At 40.1% G+C, this 23,506-nt stretch overlaps 1 protein-coding gene across 2 annotated transcripts in view; it reads left to right on the top strand.

Annotated features, from left to right (window-relative positions):
- The first annotated feature begins 494 nt into the window (after positions 1-494).
- LOC128441913 (vitamin D3 receptor A) overlaps positions 495-23,506 on the top strand; it is a 75,675-nt gene continuing 52,663 nt past the window's right edge. For both annotated transcript variants that reach the window (XM_053424033.1, XM_053424034.1), the window contains exons 1-2: positions 495-622; positions 1,613-1,784. The gene's annotated coding sequence lies outside the window, so the exon portion shown is untranslated. The remainder of the gene's footprint in view (positions 623-1,612; positions 1,785-23,506) is intronic.

Genomic DNA, 23,506 nt, shown 5'->3' on the forward strand with positions numbered 1-23,506 from the left:
TGTAAAGTGATATTAGTGACATTTCTCAACATGTCACTGTCTCTTTATAAATGCAAAAGTGTTGCAGAATTAGCAATTTTAAACATCATGTATAAGTAAAGTTTGGACAATAAAAGAGGAGAAATAACTTTTTAACATCCAAACTCAATATTGTAGAAACGTATTAATAGTGACATTTCCCAACATCTCCCACTCTATATAAATGCAGACAAACAAATCTCCCGCACATCGCACGCTGCCCCTTATAGCGCATATGTTTTTTCTTTATCCACATTTTATTATTGTTTCTTTAATGACATTTATTACTGTGAGGACTCAAATCAAATTGTTTACCTACCCACCCGGGCCGCCTGCTACGTCACGACACACCCCTATATGGTGGGCAGGCAGCTGGAGACTGATCAGCTGCTCGGCCAATGGGCGCGGACTGGAGCCCGGCGCTCGGGGGCTGCAATTGGTCGGCAGGGCTGGATTATATATATGTATAGAAATGACTGAGTGCTAAAGAGGGGGGGGGGCGGGGATTAGGGAGAAGTGCGGTCCTCCTGCTGTGTTGATTCAGATCGGGGGAAAAAACGGGACTAACAGGGAGTCGTGTTCGTCGCTGCTCGCGTGGATTAATGTGAGTGAATCTGCACTTTGCTGGGTCCGGGGGGCGTCGGGCGTGGGGACGTGTTCACTTTATGTCTTCGTGGGCTCTTTCTCGTGTGGGTCCTGCTGAGAAGTGCATTTCCAGGCCGACACACACACACACACACACACACATACAGACACACACACTCACACGCAGACATACACACACAGACATACACACGCTGACATACACACGCTGTTTTAGGCCAGCGAAGTGAGCCTCTGGTAACGTAGCGCTAGCTATTTGTCTCGTGGTGCTGCAGTTATTTTGACATGACTGGAACAATGTGGCCAGTCAGCCCGGCCCTAGTGTCACTGTGCAGAGGCCATTTCACTGCAGCTCCTGTCACACAATGATTATAGCAATTCACCGTGTGTGAATATTAAAGGACGTTTTCGTGGCGTTTTTTCTCTCCCTTTTTCCGTCTACGTTGCGTCCGCTCATGTGCGCAGGGGAAACAAATTCGTGGGACGATGGAACTCCGCTCAAAAATGTGGCAATTGAATATGGCCGTGTTGTGTTGGCATACGAGCAAAGTAAAGTGACAGGACTCGAGACTTATCGTGGATATTCAGCAGCCTTTGTTTCATAAATAACGCCCACACGCGAGCCCACGCGAACTTTTACCGCTGCACTTCTGCTCCGCACATTGTCCGAACATTTCAACTTTAAGGTTGCGTTGTGTGTCAAGTGTTGCATCATGTGTAACTCGCGCGCCGAATGCCTCGCAAGACCCGGAGTGGTCGGTCGCGGGTCTAAAGTCCGACTCCCGGAGGTGTTTATCTGAGCCCGAGCGAGGCCACTTCTGAAAAGCCCGGTTTCTTGAATGGCGTTTGGCGTGACAGTGGTCGTCCGGGCTGCTGCGAGGGATAACGGGACGTCGCCGGGGCTCCTGTCATCACCCAGCTCCCAGTCTGACCGTGACATGGCGCTGCCTAATCACCCACTCCCCTCTCTTCTCCTCTCCTCTCTTGACAGTTTTGTTTCGTAGGAGAAAAGTTTTTCCAGCGTGGGGAGAGATTGTTTTTAAAAACCCGACTTCAACTCCACCGGCTCGAGGGGGACACGTTCGGCGAGCCTGGCTGCGACAACACTCGGGCCCCCCTCCCCTCTGCTGCTGCACAAAGTGACGGTTGATATGCCACATCAGGTAAGACGCTCCACCGGTGATGTTATTGTGACAGAAAAAGCAACAACTTGAGGTTAGCAAGTCCCGAGCTAGCTGCCGCACACTAGCCACAAACGTGCCGCTTTCCTCTTTGTTTCCACGCTGCACTCGTGTTTACGTGCGTGGAGGCCTCATGGCATTTCGCGTTGCATATTCATCTCGCATATCAGCAAACTTCAACTGCAGCCCGGCTGTGTTTTGTGTGAGTGGTGTTATTGTTATAGGCGGGTGCTTCCCTCCACATTCCACACGTGTATGTCTGCCTGCTGCAGGGCCAGTGCGCAAATCCCTGCCAACCCGAAAGCTCCTATCGAAATCGACGGTGTTATCGTGGTTTCTACGAAGCTGTGTGCATGCAGATGGATGTTTGTGATGGGTTCATTTGGGGAGTACGGCGGTGCTGCCTGTCACTCTCCCTGGAGGTGGTCCGCAGCTGATGAGGAGGGAGGCTGCTCCTCTTTAGGCGGGGAGGACAAAGGGAGCGATTAGCATGGAGCTGAGAGGAGCAGAATGGACACGGGTTTGACTCCAGTCACTTGCTACTTAGTTTCTCAATAGTCCAATGATGTATCAAATCATCACCATCTAATGCTGGGGAGTTGTGATAGAAAATGATAATAGTCTGTTGTATTTGATCAGAAAACATTAGACCACACACAGGAGGATTTGTGGCAGGGCTGTTGTATCCTGCTGCATTATTTTAATTAAGGTGTGCCAACCAAATTAGCTAATGAGTGTAGATAAATGTATTCACTGTTTGTCACCGCATTGTCCTGTCCCTTAACTAGATTCTCTCTGTTTATACTGAAGAACTTGACTTAAAATTTAAGATTGGTATGACATGGGATTTCCATGTCATACCCATTGCACTAACTATCCTTTTTAAAAATACAACTCATGAATGGCTTAGCTAAAAAAACTCATTCGGTTTTGCTCCTCCTTGAGTCCTCAACAATATACACGCAAAGTTTGTATGAATCTTAGGAACCATGGACAGGACTGTGTGTTGACAAGTTCAACTTATTTTATGCTATTCTGCATCGTATGACTCGTATCCTACATGTGTACAGATAAAAGCAACTATCAGTCAGGAGTATTTTGTCTTTTTGATTGTTCATACTCTTTTTATGATACAGTTTGTAGAGTCTAAGTGGATATGCTATGATCCCAAATCAAGATATCAGTGGCTAATGCCCATGATCAAATTATTTTCACAGTGAAATTTTGTTTCACGTTGAGGCTTGAATTTAAACAAAACCATCAGTCTTGCTTTGAATGATAAGTACTATTTAGTTAAATCCGTTTGCAGGGGTATAACTGTCTTAAAAATAATAATGGGGATTATGTGAAAAGGGGTTTTCCCCCTTTTCAGCCTAGTATGTGAAAACACTGCTTTGTTCATGGTGACTTAAAGGGATGGTTCCAGCCTTCTTTTTTGTAGTGTTAACTCCACTTACTTTGATGAAAGACAATGCACCTTTGTTAGATTTGACACAAGCAGGAGATTATAACCTTTTTGTTTTGTTCTTTGAGAGACAAGTTATTTTTCCTCATTGTGGTCTTGTTACACTATTTGTATGTTTGCTTGGTTTAACACTTTGTGATTTTACATGGTAGCTGACCTCCTACATTGAGTAAACACACAAAAACACTACAACCTGCAATAACGTGATTCACTGACCACTTACCTCCCACTGCTGCCGGGCCAAAAGCTTCTATTTCAAAGACTGGATGGTTTCATGTTGCCAGCTAAAGGACATGCAGTACAACATGCACTGGATCTTTGGAGTCAACATGTTGATCACAGTTCTATCACCCTGGAAATAGCTGGAAAGGGACAATCACACTGTCACACAGGAGAGGAAAACCTCACCAAAGTCTTGCTTTTGTCTTCAGTGATAAAGGTAAAAGTAATAACCGGCATTCATTTCCATGTCAAATTACTCCTTTGTAGCCACAGGTTTCCATCGGATTTAAAGCATGGAACCCAGGTGGACACGTAACTCTTTCCCTTTTCAGTCACCACCGTTGGTAACTTCTTTGTCTCTGGTACACGTTCCATCTGTGCAAAGCTACAATATCATTCAGTAGGTGTTGAGTGTTTTGAAGCTAAGGTAAAAGATAAAGGAGTAAGAAAAAGTTTTCTGGCACATTTTTGATTGAATGTGACGCAAAAAAAAAGAAAGTCAAGCTTATATACTTAAAGTAGGCAATCATGTTTTAGCAGGTTTTCCCTGTTTAAAGAAGCCACACATACGTGCTAAATTTGGTGTAATAATATCTGTCACTGTGTTGATTCTTTCATATTAAGCTTCCCTCCAGTGTAGAGGGCCTTTTTCTGTAATGAAGTGCTCATTGGAGCACATAATGCCCGGGAGGTTTGTATTCTGCTTAGTTACAGGCGGGTTGTAAAATGATAACAGATGCATAGGGGCCTCAGATGCAGAGGGCCTCAAGGTGAAGCACACTTTTTAAAAACATAAGCGAATTCCCGACAATATGGAATTCTTGAGTGCAGTTGTTATTGAACACACACACACACACATTCACACATCTGCACCAACAGGTCTGCACACCTACACACTTTGTTGCCATGAGTTAAAAGTTTCCAGTGTCTTTGTTTGGTTCATGGGTTTAAAGACGGTGCTGCTTCTTATTTGCTTTTAAAGTCGTTTTTTTAAAAGTGATTTGTAAATACAATGTAAAAAGAACAGTTGTTTGACAGTTAAGACTGTTCATTCTGTTTGATGAAAGGGATCATAGAAACAAACATTTAAAATAAGTTGTGTTAACATAGGCAAGGTGAGTTCTATCCTGATATGACAGCGTTTCACACAGTTTAAATCTAAGTGAGACAGCTGCGGGGCGAGGTTATGATGAGCTCTGTCTGCCTGTTGAGAACTGCATGCCCGTCGCAGGAACATGTACAGCTAAAGCAGAATCTCTAATTGTGTAATGTTGAGTTCTGCCTGCCAATAAAAAAGCGTCCATTGGCGGACAAGTCGGCCAATGATGTGGCGGGATTTCTCCCAGCACTCACAATGATTAGTCCAACTATAAGAGACAGGTTTGTTATCAATGCAGTTGTGAAAGAGAGACAGCAGGACAACAAAGGACGAAGCAAAGGGATCTGTGCACAAAGCTCTACAATGAAGATAAACTAGACACCTTTTTATGCTTTTATGAGAAGTGGAAACATCTTTTCGGTGCATTAAGAAACTGTAGCAGACAAATTGCACTGGGGTGAGCTGCCAATTTCCAACCCTTGCCTTTTGATGAAATAATTAATGCGATACACTGTCTGTAAAAATAACTTGCAGTCCCAAAAATGTGTTTACTGTTAAGATGAGACACAATTATCTTTTTTTATTAGAAAATTCTTATTAACATTCATGCAAATATCTTATAACAATCCAAAATACCCTCAAAGCAGTATTTCTAATTTATGAGAGATACAGTGATTTAACATTGTGTGGCAGAATATAATATAATATGTATTGTCTCACATTATTGTAACATTTGCCACCCCAACACAAAATATGCTGGTTTTCATTGTTTGCTATAGCTACTGTTCAATCTGTCACTTGTGTGTAAAACCTTTTCATGAATTATAAAAGACTGTTCTGCCCATAAGTATTGGTGGTCACATGCTGGATTCATGCAGATACTGTTTTTTGACAACTGTGTTTAATCAGTTTGTGATGCTTGGGGTTATGTGACTCTCAGTGATTTTATTTATCTTTGGAAAGCTGTGATGTTTGTCTTGGTCTTGTCCAGAGTCAACGCTGTGGTTATGGGTCTTCAAAGTTCAGGCAAATATTTGTATACTGATTCCAGTTTAATCTGCACTGATCATCTCAGATTTAGATAATCCCCTGTAGCAATACGTTGTCACAGATGGAAGCTCGGGCTCAGCTCGGGATGTCTTAAAGCAACTGGTGATGTGTAGGGATGTTCTAACCAAGTTTTTTTTGTTTTGGCCTAAATCCCCATCTAAATTATTTATCATTGGGCCTATCCAATTCTGAGTCCGATCCAATACCTCTATTCACCCAACTGTAGATTAATCTTGACATAACAGCTGTGGCTACTAAATCTGACAAACCTTCTTTTTCACATTTCTACTTGCTACAAGCCGTACAACTCCTTTGTGTCTCTTTATTATTTGTATGTTTTGTGCATGTTTATTTGTTTGGTAAAATTGTAAATAAAGCTCATCTGGAAAATGATGGGGCCATACTTTTTTGATTTTTTGCCCTCACAACAGAGGTTATGACCCATATAATTAAACATAAAAATGTTAAGTTGTCATTCAACTAGCTCTGTATGGTGTTGTCTTTTCTCTTGAATTTTCCCCTCTGTCTGTTCAACCATGGTGTTCACACTGACCAGTTTCTCCTCTGCTAAATGGGGACGCGTCACCCACCCCCTGCATGGTACAGTCTTTTTTTCCCCAAGGAAAGACCTACCAGACACCAGCTGCCTGCAATAGCTAAATGTAAAAGCTTTCCTGAACTGGTCAAAGGTTGAATCATTATTTTGGAATAACTCAGCAGTAGAGAGGAGATAAAACGGACGTTTGTTTTTTTGTTCTTTATGACATTCACATGTAACACATTATTCCCTTTTGGTTATTCCTACAGCCACAGTCTCCTTCTCGCCTCCTCCCTCTTTAATGTGAATGTGCTAAACGGGGGCTAATGGATTCCTTATGGGAGGTACTTGTGTAGATGCAAAGGCTCTGGTGTTGTGGCTGGGGTGATTAGGTCTTGTTTGAAGTCCCTAAGGGGCTTGGCGAGATAAACGTCAATAGCTGCTCACCTCACTGTTTAAGGTCACAAGACACCGTAGGAGTTGTGCTCACGGACTTGGAAGTTCCCAGGCCTTAACAACTGAAAATCATGGTGGTGGTAAACCTAGGCATAGAACATAGCGATCAAAGGGTTTGTACAGCAGGTTGTGGTTTATGGTAACTAAACGCAACATGAACACTGACAGGGTTCAGTTCCCATGGAACAAAAATGTATTCACCATTGGAAATGAAAGGCTATTTAGATAATAGTGTCCCCATCAGGATGCAGTACATTTCTCTTGTATTGTTGTTTACAGAGAGGTGGCGTTTCAGGCAGTTTGAGTCATGTTGAAATTCATAGCCTGATTGTGGAGTGTTTCTCCAAGAGCCATTTTTTATTTCATGCAGTTTTCAAGATGCATGATAGGATGGGTTAAATATGGGATACGCCTCTGGGTAGTACTGTGCAACTTGGCATTGAACAATACATAAATTCAAGGATTGCATTGGTGTGCCTAGAGATAGTGAAATACCTTGGAATACATGGATTTCTTATTTTTCCTACTCCTGAATTCTATCAAATTGGCTGCAAGTACTTGTCAGACTGACTAAAGATAAAGCATAGGCCCAGTTTTCCTTTAGCAGGGTCTTGTGGGGCTTAACGTGCAGCTTAAATGCTTAACAAGAGACTAAAATCACTATCAGTCTGACTTTGCAGAGGTGAATCAGATAACAAATCTGAGTTGGTGTTCAAGTGACAGCTACTTATTGAACCTCAAGTCTGAAATTCATAAATTGATGTGGCCCAACAAAGGTCAGACTTATTGACACATAGTTTTATAGTAGGGGCTCTGTTAATGTCAGGAAAAGTTAGTTTTTCACCGTTGTCTCCCAGCAAGGGTAATGTAGTGAGCAATTTGGCCACAGGTTGGTCAGAATTTATTCATGCAACTGGAATGACATGATGGGAAAGCCTTCAATTTTACTGTTGGAAAAATCTGAACAAATGTTTGCATTTTTTCAGGTAACATAAAGAGCAGGTCTATGAACAAGTAGGAATCAAAGTCTCCCTGCATTTGGATTTAGCTTAATTGGAATCAGACTGGCAAACTCCAGGCTAAAGCTATTTCCCGTATAACCATCACTGCCTTCTGTGTGGATAAATGGACTCTGTTTCCATTGATTTAAATGGAGGCTTTTTAATTAGACTGATGTGCGACTCGGGTTGCATGTGTTTTACTGCCACACTAAAAGCACAGCTTGCTCATTAGTGCAGCCACTCATTAAACCTGGAAGTGTGTGTTTGGACACGTATGAAGTTCCCTGAGACTTGGAGTGGAGAGTGACAAGCCCCTTATGAAATGGTCTGTTCAAGATGGTTATGTTGTGACTTAATTCCATTACCTCGGGATGAAACTGTTACTGGTTTTTCGATAAACTATGATAAAATTCCTGAAGGTAAGTTTAACCGTGTCAAATTTATCATTTACTGAGCTTTTCAAGCTGGTAAAAGCTGTCCAGCATTCACCACAGTACGCAACGCTAGGCCTACAATCCACGCATTTCACCACACAAGCCTTGGTGCATATATAATGACACTATTGATTTTATCATGTATTATTAGTTAATACTAGTGCTGTCAGTTAAACGCGTTATTAACGGTGTTAACGCAAACCCATTTTAACGCCGTTAATTTTTTTATCGCGAGATTAACGCAGAGCTGACAACTCTCACACGTGTGTGTGTCCTCCCAGATAGCGCACCGGTCCGGCGGCTCTGCCCACCGCCACCGCGCACTCGCTCAGAGAGACACAGTGAGATCAGAGCGCGTTCACGTGAAGTTGGTCACGCTCAGTGACTGACTGCCTCTTAACTATGGAAACCGTGAAAACACAGAGTTTCTCTGGTCTCAGCTGATCAGAGATCAGCGCCTCAGCGTCTTGATCAGAGCAGAAGCTGCAGTTGGTTTCTACCGATCTTCAGTATCTGTGTTCGCCTCCAGTCTGACCTGCTCTCGCTTTTTGTTTTAATATTTCGCCAACTAAAATATATATTTTTTAAGCTATTAGGCTGCAGCTATATGTTTTTATTTATTTAAAAATAGGGTACTTCCTATTTCATACATTTTCCACAAATATGGGGAGGACTCAAATAGCCCTACGAAGTTCTGTGTTTAATTTATTTCAAAGTAGGCCGACACTTGCCTGTGTATTTTGTTTGTTTGTTATTTTATTGCTTGTCTGTTTGAGTAGCTGACTGAAAGCAAAGAAGTAGTAGGCTTACCTTTTATTGGTAACCTAACTGTTACGGTTCATTGTTTCTGAAATAAGAGGCCTGAATGCTATGTTCACAGCAAACTTGAAAAAATGAAAATATTAAGCCATGGTTTAGCTGCACTATAGGCTGAGTCCTTGTTTACCTGAAATGTGCACTTTAAAACGAAAAAAAAAATTATGGGAAAAAAATAAATGAAGGGACAAGTAGAATAGATAAAAATTTGTGATTAATCGCGAGTTAACTATGAAATAAATGCGATCAATCGCGATTTAATATTTTAATCGTTTAACAGCAATAGTTAATGCATTTGTTGTGTTTTTTTGGATGGCTGCTCTGGCTCCTATGAAAATCCTAGAGGAAGTACAATTTAACATACCGCAAGAATACTGATAATCCTGATCATTTTTGTCACTATAATGGTGATACAAAATATCATACCGTTTCATCTCTACAAACACGTAATGTGGAGGGTTATTCCATTGGTTGAACATGATAAATCTTTTTAATTTGGGAGCTTTGTTTTCAGACTATTGGAGAGAACCAGCAGCTGCTCTCACACATAAAAATTGGAAATCAAATCTTCTCGTGACGGTCATCTTTTAGTATCATTCTTCCAAAATGGGGCCCTGACTTTCCTGGATGTTTTTGAGGGAATTGCCACGGAGTGACGAGGAAACATTTGTCTCCTTATTGCTTGCTCTTTCTGTGTCTGTCTGTTGAGGCCCCAGTGTAAGGGGCTTTCAGCGAGCTGCTAACCCTCATTCTCAACCTTTTTTTCCCCCTCCGTTCCTCATTTTGTCTTTCCTGATGTTACTGTAGCACAGAAAGGGAGAGACCACCCCTGAGGGTGATTGGTTGTAGCTCAACAGGCCCCCCACAGAAGGCTCCTCCCCTCTCATCCTGTTTGTGGGACATGTTGAATCTGAGAGTGTTGTGGATGACTAGGCACGAGGCTACACACACACACACACACACACGGGTCTTGTCAATATGTTGTCACTTTATAAATATTTCACGCCTCTCTGTCATTTTGCCTACATCTTTTTGAAACGTGTACATTTACACACACACACGCACACACACATACGCGCACACACACACAAAACATGAATCCAGTGTGATTCTTTCCCATTGAGGTCCTGATGTTTCAATTTAAGAATACGTCCCATTTTTTTGACAAACAAGATTTGACATCTGCTCTTGCTTTTGTCATTGGTTTTAAAGTCAGGTGTCTGTAGCAATGTTTTATAAGCGCTAAACATTGGCTTCATGAAATCTTGTTTTGTCCTCTCTGTAAATCTGCTTTAAAGAAATCCTGACTCTCCATCTCAACTTGTGTGTCATGTTTTATTTCTCATTTATGAAAGGCAATATCAGAGCTTTCCAGAAAAGACATATGTGTGTCCTGTAAATAAAATAATGCTCAATGCATCAAAGTTTGAATTAATTAATCAGTGGCACTAAAACACCAAGAGCATTCAGTGTCACAATGAAACCATAAAAAAGGGATTGGAATTTCCAGTCAGTGTGAGCATAATATAACTAAAACACCAAACTAGCGTTAATGTCAGATAGTTGTGACTTCGGTGGAATTTAAATGGGTATGACATTATTGAGGTAAAAGACCCAATGGATTAATTTCATGATCTTTCTTTGTCTCACATCTGTTTTTAACTTCTTAAACTGCTTTATTCATTTGCCCCTCAACAATCCTTTTTGTTCTCTTTACCTTCTCTTTATTTCAACTCCTTTCTCTTCTGTTCATCCAGCTATTGTACGCTTTTTGCAGCATGCTGCTCGTCTTTCTTTTAATGTATCATGACCCCCTTCATGTTTTATTATGAGGTCACATAAAGCTTTTCATATCAGATATTCCTATATATTTATCTAAATTCACAAAGTTCTAGTTTCATCACATTAAAAAAAACTATTTTGTTATTTATTACGGCAGTTTTAAATAATGAATTCCATCTGGCAGATATGTAGTATATCAAGTATCTTTCCTGAGTGCATTTTAAGTTTTTAATCTCAATTTGTTTTACCCTCAGCTGTTCTTGTTTTAAATAAAGGATTTGCTTTAAATTAATTGTATTTATTCCTAAGGCTTATTTTGCAAACATTTCTTATTTTATTTAGTTGGAACGTTTTCTGGACTCTGCTTATTGTAAGTTATTCATCTGCCTCAATGCCTCTTATATGTATAAGAACTTAATGTGTGGATATTCATTTTAAGATTTTAAAAAATACAAAGAGAGAGATGCAGACATGCAGAAATGTTTGTCTTTATTGCTTCACCTCAGGTGGTTAAAGTAAGTTTTATTTGCATACTTGTTCACTGTCAAATGAAAACAGGATGGGATTAATGCAACACAGATTTCTCTTTTTTTAGCTCTGGTTACAAAATTGGTCTTAAATCAAATTCCTGGTAGCAGTAAAGTCTTAATTTGCCTCTAAACTCGTTCCTCTTACAGTCCGTCCCTGCCTCATTTCTATCTGTTGTCGTTTTCTCTCCTCCCTCCCCTGCACCGCCAGCATTTTACGCTTGTTATTGTCTTGTCTCTGAACCACTGTCTCTCTCTCTGTGTCCTTACTTTTGCATACTGCATTTTTTCCCTTGTTATGGGGTTTCCTTCTTTTTTTCCCCTCTGTTCCGTTCCCTGTTTTCTCTCCTGCTGTGTGCTGTATTATGTAGCATTTAAGACTCTATTTGCTTTTGGCAAGAGCTGTAGTCTGCTTAGGACAGATTTGCTTTAGTGTTGAGCTGAATGTAGCTTGTAGTATATGACCTAAAGTATGCAGCAGAAGAAAAACACTAGGACACACACACACACACGTACAGTCTCTTTCTATAATATTCTGCATTCTGCGGTGGATATGAATATTTCTTTTGAGTTTGTTGTGGCGATGACTGTTTTTTGCTGTTTAAATTATTTTGAACTGCTCTGACATTGTTCGATGGGCTGATTGGACGGCTCTGTTTCATCAGTGAAGAGTGGCTTTAGCTCTAATGAAGTTATATTTTGATAATCACATGCAACAGTATAATGGATTTTATTTTGATGAAAGGCTCAGTGAACCAAAGGGGATTGAAGTGATTTAAATCTTACAGAATGAGTAGATTAATAACGTATATAGTGTGGTCCTGTTTTTAAAATAAGTAATGAAACAGTTAACATAAAAAGGTTCCTTATACCATGATCTCATGTGTTTTAAGCTTGGTATTAATTGCGTAAGTGCAGTCTTTTTGATAAATTACGAATAGCTTGAAGCAGGAATGCCAGCTATTAACTTTTCTTGGTCTGAAAACTGGGGTTTGGGCTCCTTGGGCTGCAGGGAATTTTAACAGGCATTTTTCATTTCATCATCAATTTATTTAAGAAAATCAATTGACCATTTGTCAGAATGACAAAAGGATATTATAGTAATTAATCTGCAGATTTATCAAAAATAATATTAGGTTGCAGCCGTAGCCAGAGCAGGATGGTTTAATAAAATAAATACGGTCTATGTGAAGCAAGAGGAGCAAAGCTTTCTTTATTAAGCTGTTTGGGCTGTTAAACAAGGTTGGAGAGAGAACACAGTGTGTGTGTGAGTGTGTGTGTGTGTGGAGCGGTCCGCACCAGTGTTAAAAACATGAAGAGAAAGTGAAGGCCACCAAGGCTGATCTCATAAACTAACCCTGACCCTCACTGACCATTACCTTAAAACTGAGCACTCTACTTGATGTGCTGTTTGCAGATGAGCCTTCTGGGCTGTGTAGTTGGCAGCATAGTGACTGCAGCCACACCAAAAGGAAATAAACTGTTTTTATACTTTAACATAAAATCATTCTACTTCCACACAGAGAAGATTGCAGTATATTTGTTATCTTCTACCCGCGGACAACTTAAACCAAAGCACACTCCGAAGTGATCCTACAATTACTTTGTTTGGCAAATAATATTTGAATAGGTGTTTTGATATATATAGCAGTGTGTTTACATTTTGTGTCTGTTTTTAATATAGTGCACCCGTCTCACATTAGCTGGTTCTCCGGCAGGTGGTCTGTTTATCAGACTGGCTCTCACTGCACTCTGACTTTCACTTATCCTCGATCTATCCTTTGTTTACACGGCACATTAACAGTATTTATTAGCACCTTCAAGGAGGTTATGTTTTCATCTGCTTTATCTACTTTTTTATTAGCAGGATTACACAAAAACTGACCGATTTTCATGGAACCTTGTGGAGGGCTGGGATATGACCCAAGAACGAAGCCATTTAATTTAGGTGTAGATCCAAGAATTATTTTCTCACTTTTTGAGATTGTGAGATAGGGTGTTTTTCACCATTTTCATTGATTTCTCAGAGAATAATTCATGGATCTTGATGAAACATATCAGGACATGTTATGGGGACCAATATTTATGAGTGTGTGCAATGGACTGTTAGGCCATATCGGCAGAATGCGCTCTACTGAGATCCATTTTACTTCAGACTGGCAATGATGGATGAATATATTTTGCAGTGACTTTGCTCAATGTTCCCTCTTCTAGTGTTTGTGAGACATGCTTTTGGACCTGTCAAAATATAGTTGCGTCTGACACGTGGCATGTGGATGAGAATTGTGTCCGCGTTGGTCGCTGTAGGAATGTGTGAGTCATTGCATGTTTGGATCTGCTATGCTGGTCATGGCAAACATGTGTATGTCTGTCACTATACAGTATGTCAATAGAAGTGACATACTATATGGTGTGTGTGTGTATGTATGTATGCATTTGTATGTATGTGTGTGTATATGTACATATATATATATATATATATATATATATATATATATGTATGTGTGTATATGTATGTGTGTATATATACTTGTTTGATTTTTGCCCATGCTCTGTGTGTGTTTGTCGGTATCCAGTGTGTATGCTGAAAGCTGACACAGCTGTTCCACAGTAACTGCACTGTTTCTCAACACTATCTACAGTTTCACTCTCTGGCTCTCCTCCAGTCGACTCTTGCCACTTCCCTCTATCAAAGTTTTTTCCCTCCCTCTCCGTCCATCTCAGATTTTCTCACTGTGTCATTCCACTACACCACTTGTGTAGATTCATTGTACCAACGTGTTTATAGCGTCTCTTGATGTGTTTACACATGGCCATTATGGCGTCCTGTAGCCTGTAAAGCTCATCTTTGCCAAATGCATTCAGAGCACTGGAACGTTTGTCGTTTAAAAAAAAGAGTGAACATTGTCTAAACTGGATAACCAGAATTTAATCACACTCTTTTTAAAATGCTGGTCAGTGTCAAATTCATTTTATTGTGCAATATAGTCTCACAATTAACTATCACCTCCTTCAGACCCCTTGCTGTCAGTGTCAGTTATATCAGGAACATAAGCTACAGAGAACCCACGACTGTGACCCCAATTAATATCAAGCATAGTGGCACAGTTTCTTTGTTACTTTATTCACAGATTGTCTGGTTTTGATAGGGCAGGAGAAAAGCATATGGAGCTCATCATGGTATTTCACTGTCAAGGACAGAAACCATTTCAATAGAAAATGTGAAATTAACAGACCCATATTTTTAACCATTTAGAATTGAAGCAACATTGTAATTAGGTGGGTTGAACTGGTAATTGTGACAATGAATGGACCTTGATTACTTTGTTTCCTTCCATATCATTGTCATACCAACAGTCTCTCCTCACAAATGTTAATGTCAAATGTTTGTACTACAGTGACGCTCTTTATAATGTTATCAATATGAAAATGGAAATATGAATCTGTTTGTTTCAATTTGATCCATATTTGGAATGGCATACACAGATGGAAAAATGAAAAAAACTAAAATTAAAAGGGTACCATTATCTCAGGCGGGAAAAGTGGAGCCATAGATGTTAAGGAAATGATGAAGATGTCAAAAGAGCTTTTGGTGATAAGGTGTTGACCTGCTGTAAACGAGACATTTGATCTCCTCAGTGGATTAAATATTTTACGTTCTGCTTCCTCCTGTAGCAGCTTTATTGCTCCAGATATTTCTGTGTTGTTGTGAATGCGTCTGAGCAGATAATCTCCTGCTGCGTTGTTCATGTGTAAAAAACAAACTCTGAAGACAGTCCGGACCTGACTGTGTGAACGTCCCTCAGAGGTTTCAGCTTTAACACTTTCCGAGGCTGTTTACATCCATATTGGGTGAATCGTGTTGGACATGTGACATATTTCTGTTGTTTTCTTTAACAGTGGAGCAGGACAATGATATTCAACACACTGCAAAAACAAACACTGAGCGTGTTTTTTGCTATTGTTGCCAAATAGTGGAATATTTTGGACTGGTCAAGTTAGGTCGTCGGACTTCTTTCCAAGTGAAAATATTTTTCACAAAGTAGAAATCCAACTGAAGGAAGCAGGGAGAACAGATGCCTGGCTTAAGCATTATCTGAAAGGATTAACACACTTCTCAGCGGACTCATCACACTGTACTGTACTTATTTGATAAACTATGTATCAGCAAAAACAGATTTTAGCTTTCACAACATAAATGTAAATTCAATATCACTGCTGTTTTATCTTTATTTAAATGCACAAAGATCCTTAGAAGGAAACCCAGCAAAACTCAGTCGTGGTAAAATAGATCCTTTCAGCCCTGTCATCCAGCCTGAGGGGCCCCTGAGCTGGCTGTGAGCCAGTGGCAGCAGGGAGGTGAGGTGCTTTAATACACCTAAGCCAGGAAAGGAAAGTGTTTACACCAGAGTGAATCAAACAGTGGAAACAACTTTTGTGACTAGACTGACAGAGCGAATAACGATAACAGTCTGCGTTGTCTCTTAAAAGCTGTGGGCCTCGACAACTCGTGCAAACAGATTTGAAGTAACAGATTTTATGAAAAGAATGAAGTGTCTAATATTGACATGTTTGTTATTGTAAAGTTATGGCAGATGTGTTTCCATTGCTTGAAGTGAAAAAAATATAAAAAAATCCCCACTTCCATATATATTGACAAAACATTTGACTCAAAGGAATACATCTAAATGTAAACAATCCTCATAATATCCTCTCTGATATGATTTTATTATCAGTGTTGCACCTTTGCATTCTGTGTGTTAACCTGGTTAGTCTCACATTACTGGTGAACATATACAGTATAGGCCTGTAGCCAAAAATAAGTTTTAGATGTCGATTCTTGAGTAGTTGGGTAAGTCTCTCCCCCCTGCCCGTAAGTTCTGTAAAAATGAAGTTTTACAAAACTAATGTCAGTAATGTCTTGTTTTCTGAGCTGTTAAATGTAAAACAGGTTGTGTTTTTCTCATAATTAATCATTGATTGTATGCAGATGAATTGGTTATATTTTCCCCTGCTGTGCTGCTTTGCAACAGCTGTAGCGCTGTAGGATTTATGCCCTTCACGCGGTGCTGACATCCGATACAATGACAAAATGAGTCTATAAAATAAGTATTCCCTGAGTTTGTACTTTGGCTGAGAGGCTTTTAAAGTAAACATTGAGTTCAGACAAAACAACATTGTGTAATATTCGTCAACAATGTGTTCCGCTATATGCTGACATGTGCAGAAAGCATGTAAAGGCCTGGCGGTTCGAAGGCTAACTCTGTTGGTAAATGTTGTTTAGGTATTAAAAGAGCAGTCTGAAGAAACCAAAATGTTAGGGGATTTCATTGTCAACATGTGTCATACTGTATGTATGTGCATGCTGTTGGTGATATCAGTTTTTTCTTTAATATCTGCCCTGAGTCGTAAAAAAAAGATATTTATTTAATAAAGGTATGAAGAACTCAGTTCTCCCTCAGCCGCACATTTCTTTTCTACCCAGCCTCCCTTCTGGCAGCTTTGACTTGACTCTGCATCACTTACATAACGCTGTCATTCCACGGATGCCTTGCAACAAAACTTTTTTTTTTAAAACCATTCGTCTTTGAAACGAACTGTTGTTCGTCCTTTAAGAGCCAGTATAGGGATTAAAGATGACCTGTTGAATCTTCTTCATGGTTTTCCCTGCCATTATAAGACTTATGAACAGAACTTCAGCATTTTTGCAGAGTGCTCAAACAGAATGAGCAGAAGCAACTGTGCTCACTATGCCGTGTAAAGTAGATTGGGTAATGCTGCACACAGTGTGATAACAAAAATACACTTTCATCTAATTTGTGCTAGCAGTGTTTTAAATCCATCCATCATATATACTGCTTATCCTTTATTGGTCCCAGGGGGCTGGAGCCAATCCCAGCTGATATTGGGCGAGGGGTGGGGTACACCACCAGATTGGCCGCCCACCACATACAGAGAGAAACAACCATTTACATGCAAACTCCACAGGGAAAGACCCAGTTAAGTTAGAGATCTCTTATGCTATTAAGAGAATGTAAACAGGTTTTGGTTCATTATAAGTTTATATTATGGGAAACACTGTAGTAGTAATCACAATAATAATGTGGTAGCCTGACTCAACTGACGGAATTAAGCTGTACAGTAAATCTCAGTGCTGGTGTGTGTATGTGCACACATACATGTCTCTGTAAATGTGTATATGTGTACACAGCCACAGAAACCGAGAAAGAGTAGTTTTGTTTTCCAAGGATGTATGCTAGTTTACCCAGAGAGGAAAAACCACACAACAAACAACAGCCACAACAAGTCTAAACATGGGTTGAAGATTTGTGCTCCTTCTCCGCATTCTCTCTCTCTTCGGTTGTGGTTTTTGTTTTCTGCAGCTCTGTGATTGCAGTGATCTGGTGAGGACCTCATGCCTGGTTTGGAAATACAAGTCACTCAGCCTCTTCGGAACATGCACTACACAAATACAAGTGATTACACACATAAATCCATTAATTCAGGCACGTTGGCAGAAGGAAACAGATGAAAGCATCACTTGACGTCTGCACACACACTTTGCTCTGTGTGATCCCTCCCTTGTTCCACTTGTTTACAGTTGTGCTGGTCACCGCAGAGTTGAAGCTGTCACTCAGAATCAGTTACTACTTTCACATGTGGTGATTCAGACCGCCTGTTTAAAAAATAAAAGACAGCCATCATTGACAGACGTGTATGTTATGGCTTCACCAAAGACTTGATCCACAAATCCTGTTTTGACAGTTGCTTGTTCTGGTGATTATGCGTTTGTGTTCTAATCATACAAATGTGAGAGTTTGGTTGGTGGGGTTCTTGCATGTCAGGGTGTGTCATTGTCTGTAATGCCTCAATTTTCCTTCTCATTTTTTTTGTTTTTCTCTCCTTGGTCGTATTTCAAGGACAGCAGATTTGCCAAGGAAAATAATCCATAAAAGCAGCGGCAGAGAGGACAGCTTCAATGACACGTCTTGCAGAGAACTTAGTATTTTTCAAGAAAATTATGACATTCTATTTTCATACAGAGGAAGTCTGGATATGAAACACTTTTCTTTGGACCAGCTAAAAATAAATTTTAGAGGGAACCAATTTAAATTAATAAATTTTGTTCCAGGGCGCCTTTCTTGACACCCTTTGGCATCGTCCAATGTGTCAACGGATCAGTCATTAAAGTAAAACCAAGGGTTGAAATCCGATTAAGAGACACAAACGCCTCAATAGAACATATATTGGAAAAAAAAAAAACAAGTTCAAAATCCGGTTAAATGGCATTGACACCTAACATCCAAACTCTTGAAACGTTGTATGTTCGAACTGTTGGGTCGTGTCGAGTTGACGTCCATGTTTAATGTTTAATATCCACAACCTTACTGCCATTTTTCTGGAGACACCCTTCAGACAATGCGGTGTAGGACACTAGGGTTGATTGTTGTAATGATGCAGGTTTGTTTATCACATTTGTCTCCCTTTTTTGTCTTCTTGAAGCATCATCAACCCATGCTGAATAAAACAATATTTTCCAGTTTCTATTCCTTCTGACTTTATCCCAATTTAACAAATATCAAGTTTATCTACTGAGAGCAGATAATAACTGTATTAACTGAAATGCAAGAATGAAACGGAGCTAAACAGGTGAGTGTTTTGCTTAAATTTGCGACTACAAATAGATTTGTGTGAACTATAGAATGTGTTGCATCGGTCCTGCTGCATCAGCCAGTAAAAATGTGAGATGTTATTTGGTCTCATCAGTGAATGATTATCTTCAAGCTGTACAGTGCCTTGCATAAGTATTCACCCCCCTTGGACTTTTTCCCATAATGTACTGTTACTAACTGGAATTCAAATAGACTTAAATAAACTTTTTCCCGTTTGATCAACAAAACATGCATAGTACTTTGGAGGTGCAAAATAAATTTTATTGTGACACAAACAATAATGAGAACAAAAAAGTTGACATCTGTTGGGTGCATAAGTATTCACCCCCCTGTGTCAATACTTGGTAGAACCCCCTTTCGCTGCAATTACAGCTGCAAGTCTTTTGGGGTATGTCTCTACCAGCTTTGCACATCTAGAGATGGAAAGGTTTGTCCATTCTTCTTGGCAAAAAAGATGAAGCTCAGTCAGATTGGATGGAGACCGTCTGTGAACCGCAATCTTCAAGTCTTGCCATAGATTCTCTATTGGATTGAGGTCTGGGCTTTGACTGGGCCATTTTAAGACATTAACATTCTTTAATCCAAACCATTCCTTTGTAGCTCTGGCTGTATGTTTAGGGTCATTGTCCTGCTGGAAGATGAACCTCCGCCCCAGTCTCAAGTCTTTTGCAGACTGCATCAGATTTTCTTCAAGGATTTCCCTGTATTTGGCTCCATCCATCTTTCCCTCTATTCTGACCAGTTTCCCTGTACCTGCTGAAGAGAAGCATCCCCACAGCATGATGCTACAACCACCATGTTTCACTGTTGGGATGGTGTGCTTAGGGTGATGGGCAGTGTTGGGTTTTCGCCACACATAGCGTTTTGCATTGAGGCCAAAAAGTTCAATTTTGGTCTCATCTGACCAGAGCACCTTCTTCCACATGTTTGCTGTGTCTCCCACATGGCTTCTGGCAAACTCCAAACGGGATTTTTTATGGATCCCTTTCAACAATGGCTTTCTTCTTGCCACTCTTCCATAAAGGCCAGATTTGTGGAGTAGACGACTAACAGTTGTCCTGTGGACAGATTCTCCCACCGCAGCTGTGGATCTCTGCAACTCCTCCAGAGTAACCATGGGCCTCCTGGTTGCTTCTCTGATTAATTTTCTCCTTGTCCGACTCTTCAGTTTGGGTGGACGGCCTCCTCTTGGTAGGTTTGCGGTTGTGCCATATTCTTTCCATTTTCTTATGATGGATTTTATGGTGCTCAGAGAGATGTTCAAAGCTCTGGATATTTTTTTATAACCTAACCCTGCTTCATATTTCTCCACAACTTTATCCCTGACCTGTTTGGTGAGCTCCTTGGTCTTCATGGTGCTGTTTGTTCAGTAATGATCTCCAACAAACTCTGAGTCCGTCACAGAACAGGTGTATTTATACTGAGATTAAATTGCAGACAGGTGGACCCTATTTACTAATTATGTGACTTGCAAATGTGACTTGTGAATGCAATTGGTCGCACCAGATCTTTGTTAGGGGTTTCACAGTAAAGGGGGTGAATACATATGCACTCAACACTTTTCAGATTTTTATTTGTAAATAATTGTGAAATCCATGTAATATTTCCCCCCACTTCCAAATGATGCACTATTTTGTGTTGGTCCATTACATAAACTCACGATGAAATAAATTTGAATCTGTGGTTATACCATGACAAAATGTGGAAAAGTCTAAAGGGGGTGAATACTTATGCAAGGCACTGTAGGTAAAGACAGGAACAGCTGCGCCTCAACTAAAGACAACTAAAGGGTGTGAGGAGATTCTCGATGAGAACCGTGCAAATGTAATTTTAAATCGGTATCATGTTAGCATAAACCCGGAAGTCCAGATCAACAAACGATATGAAAAAAAAAGAGGAGTTATAAAGCATTAGCTCTGGTGAAAATGGTAGCTTGAGTCAGAGGGACAGCTGCTGGGGGGAGGAGAGGGGACTAGGGGAGGAAATGTAAATGAAACTGCATTGAAAACCAAGGGATGTTAAGTTATGGGTAAGAGTGAGGGACAGAGAGAGAGCGATATCATGACAGAGGGATGAAAGGGAGAAGCAGGCTGTGCAATATGAGCGAGAGAGAGCTAATGTAATATTATTTCTTCTGGACAGACCGTTTTAATAAAGTGTTTTAGAACAAATTGTTATTCTCTGTTCTTGAGATTGGCTGCGAACTGTAAAATATCTTTCCTGGATTTAAAACTAGTCAGGACTAAAACTTACTTATATAACCATCATTGTACTGTGTATGGTACTCTCTGGTTTATTTTATTGACTGAAGTAAGTCAATGATTCAAACCATCAGTTGCAGACCCATCAGTCAACATTTCAAGTCGAGCCGAAGTATTTTTCTTTTGTCTGTTACTGAGCGGTGTTCTTCAGGGGCGATTTCATTCCTTGGAAGTAGCTGCAAACTGAGCGCTGTTGCTTAGATGCTCCTCCCTTCTTTACCTAAAGAAAATGTCTGTGATAGGTATAACTGAGGGCGAGTCTGAGTGAGAGGAAGGCAATTGCTCTGTTGAAAAGGTTTTCTGCTGTCTCCTGCTTAAAAGTGGTGGAATTACAGCTAACAGCAACTTGATATGGTTTTTTTTTTGTAGTTCTAAGCTTCAGAGGGAAAACTTTGCCTGTGTACTGTAATACATGAATCTTGCTCTCACCCTTAATGTCCCACCAAACCTTGTTAAAAAATCAGTCTAAAGTATTATGAATAATCAAATATTTGGATTTAAAAGTCAAATCGGATACAATTGATTTCTAAATCGAATACAGACAAGAAGGTATAATTTTATTGTAAAACTCAGCGATTTTATATCAACAAAACAACTAACTGTGAAAAGAGCTCTTGCACACTGTCCAACTTGCACTCATTAGGCAAACCAATATCTATTAATACAATACATTTCTGTTATTGTTTGTCCTGTCTGGCTCCTATTATTTGATTTTAGACGTGGTCGAAGAACTGTTTCGTTAAAATTCCATGTAACGTGCATCATCCTGGCTGTTAAACAGGTTTTATTTCTTCACACAATGAAGACAATTCTGTCTTTAGTTTTCAGACCAAACAACTGTCTGTAAGTTGGGCAACAGGCAAAGTCTGAATGATATCAAGGTCCAGGCTTATCGTCCTCCTCGCCATTTACATAAAAGGCAACATATGTTTTCTCCAGAACTCTTTCCCCACTTGACTTCACCGTGACGCTTTTATGCATTGTGCAAATGTTTCATACAAATCCTGCTGATGAGCACCGCATTTAACTGTTCAGCCTGAGCTATTATCTTACCTACTCTAAGCAGGCATCTTAATAAAGTACATCTAAAATATATTATGCTACTAAGCATATTCTTTTGTTGATGATAGTCAGATTGAACAATTAAAGGCTACATTGACAGTGTTTTAATCACTCACTTAGCTGCAGAAAGAGCGGGGCCTCAGATGAGAAGCAGCAGTGTTGACTAACAAATCGTCTCCTACACATGTAAGTAGTTGTATCATTGTAAAATGCAGAATTTAACTGCACAACAGTTGTTAGCAAAGCCAATAGGGTCAGCAAAGCTTGTAATTAATAATCCGTGTTGTGTTCTCATCTGGTAGCCAGGGCTAATGCTGGTTGTTTTCTTCCAGAAAGGGGTCATGTGATAGGAGCCGGACGAATCTGCAAAGGCTATACGTTACAACCAAAAATACCCAATCAACAAGCGGTTTTGAGTGTCTACGTCATAGTTTCCAAACATCTCCTTTTCTGCCGGTTCAGACTAAGCCTTGGATTTCAAACTAAAACACAAACAAGTCCAGTTGCTTACGCACAGGGCTTCTGAAGAGATCCTTAGCAGAGTTGGTGCCTTGTCAAACAAACCCATGGTAGTGTGGATGTAAGTCTCCATAATAGTGCTTCTAACCCTCTACCTGATTATATATAAACAGTTGAATGACTTTGCTGGCCTCGTATTAACACAGCGGAACACAATACTCCACTCTTTTGCCAGTCCCTCGGCTTTCTCTCACAAATTTGTTCATTCAAACCTCTTACTGTTACGCACTCTGACTCAGCAAAACAGGACAACAAAATCTACTAAATCTCCAGTGTGAAATTCACTGTAGCTTAGAATTGATGCTCCATGCTTTATTCAGCCTGTCAAGGTCAACCAGAGCAGCCACAGCCTGTCTTTGTTGCAATTCCTTACAGCAGGCTGTGAAATGTATATGTTCTCGGCACATTCTGCACATTTTTGATGATTTGAACCTCGGTAGCACCCTGGGTATAAGAATACTTATTACATGGTTCCAATAAGAGAGGGGGAAATCTCTATTCTCTTAGTTAAAACTCTCCTTATAGTTCCTCCTTCATCCATTGTTGATGTCAGAATATATCAGTTGATGGTGGAAGCAAGCTTAGCTCCACATGGATGTCATCTGCAAATCTTGTGGCCATTATGTGCATCCCACCTCCATGTTATTTCTCTGGTACTCTTTTCCCTGTCTGTTCACTTTCTAATTGGAAAAACAACAATGTAAAAGCTCTTGTACATGCATGCCTATTATGTCTCGCTGGACACTATTTATTTATTTAACTTTTTGTCAGTCTGCCCCAGTCTTGGAACAGGGCAGTG

The sequence above is a fragment of the Pleuronectes platessa genome, chromosome 6, assembly GCF_947347685.1.
Source record: "Pleuronectes platessa chromosome 6, fPlePla1.1, whole genome shotgun sequence".
In the NCBI taxonomy this organism is placed as follows: domain Eukaryota; kingdom Metazoa; phylum Chordata; class Actinopteri; order Pleuronectiformes; family Pleuronectidae; genus Pleuronectes; species Pleuronectes platessa.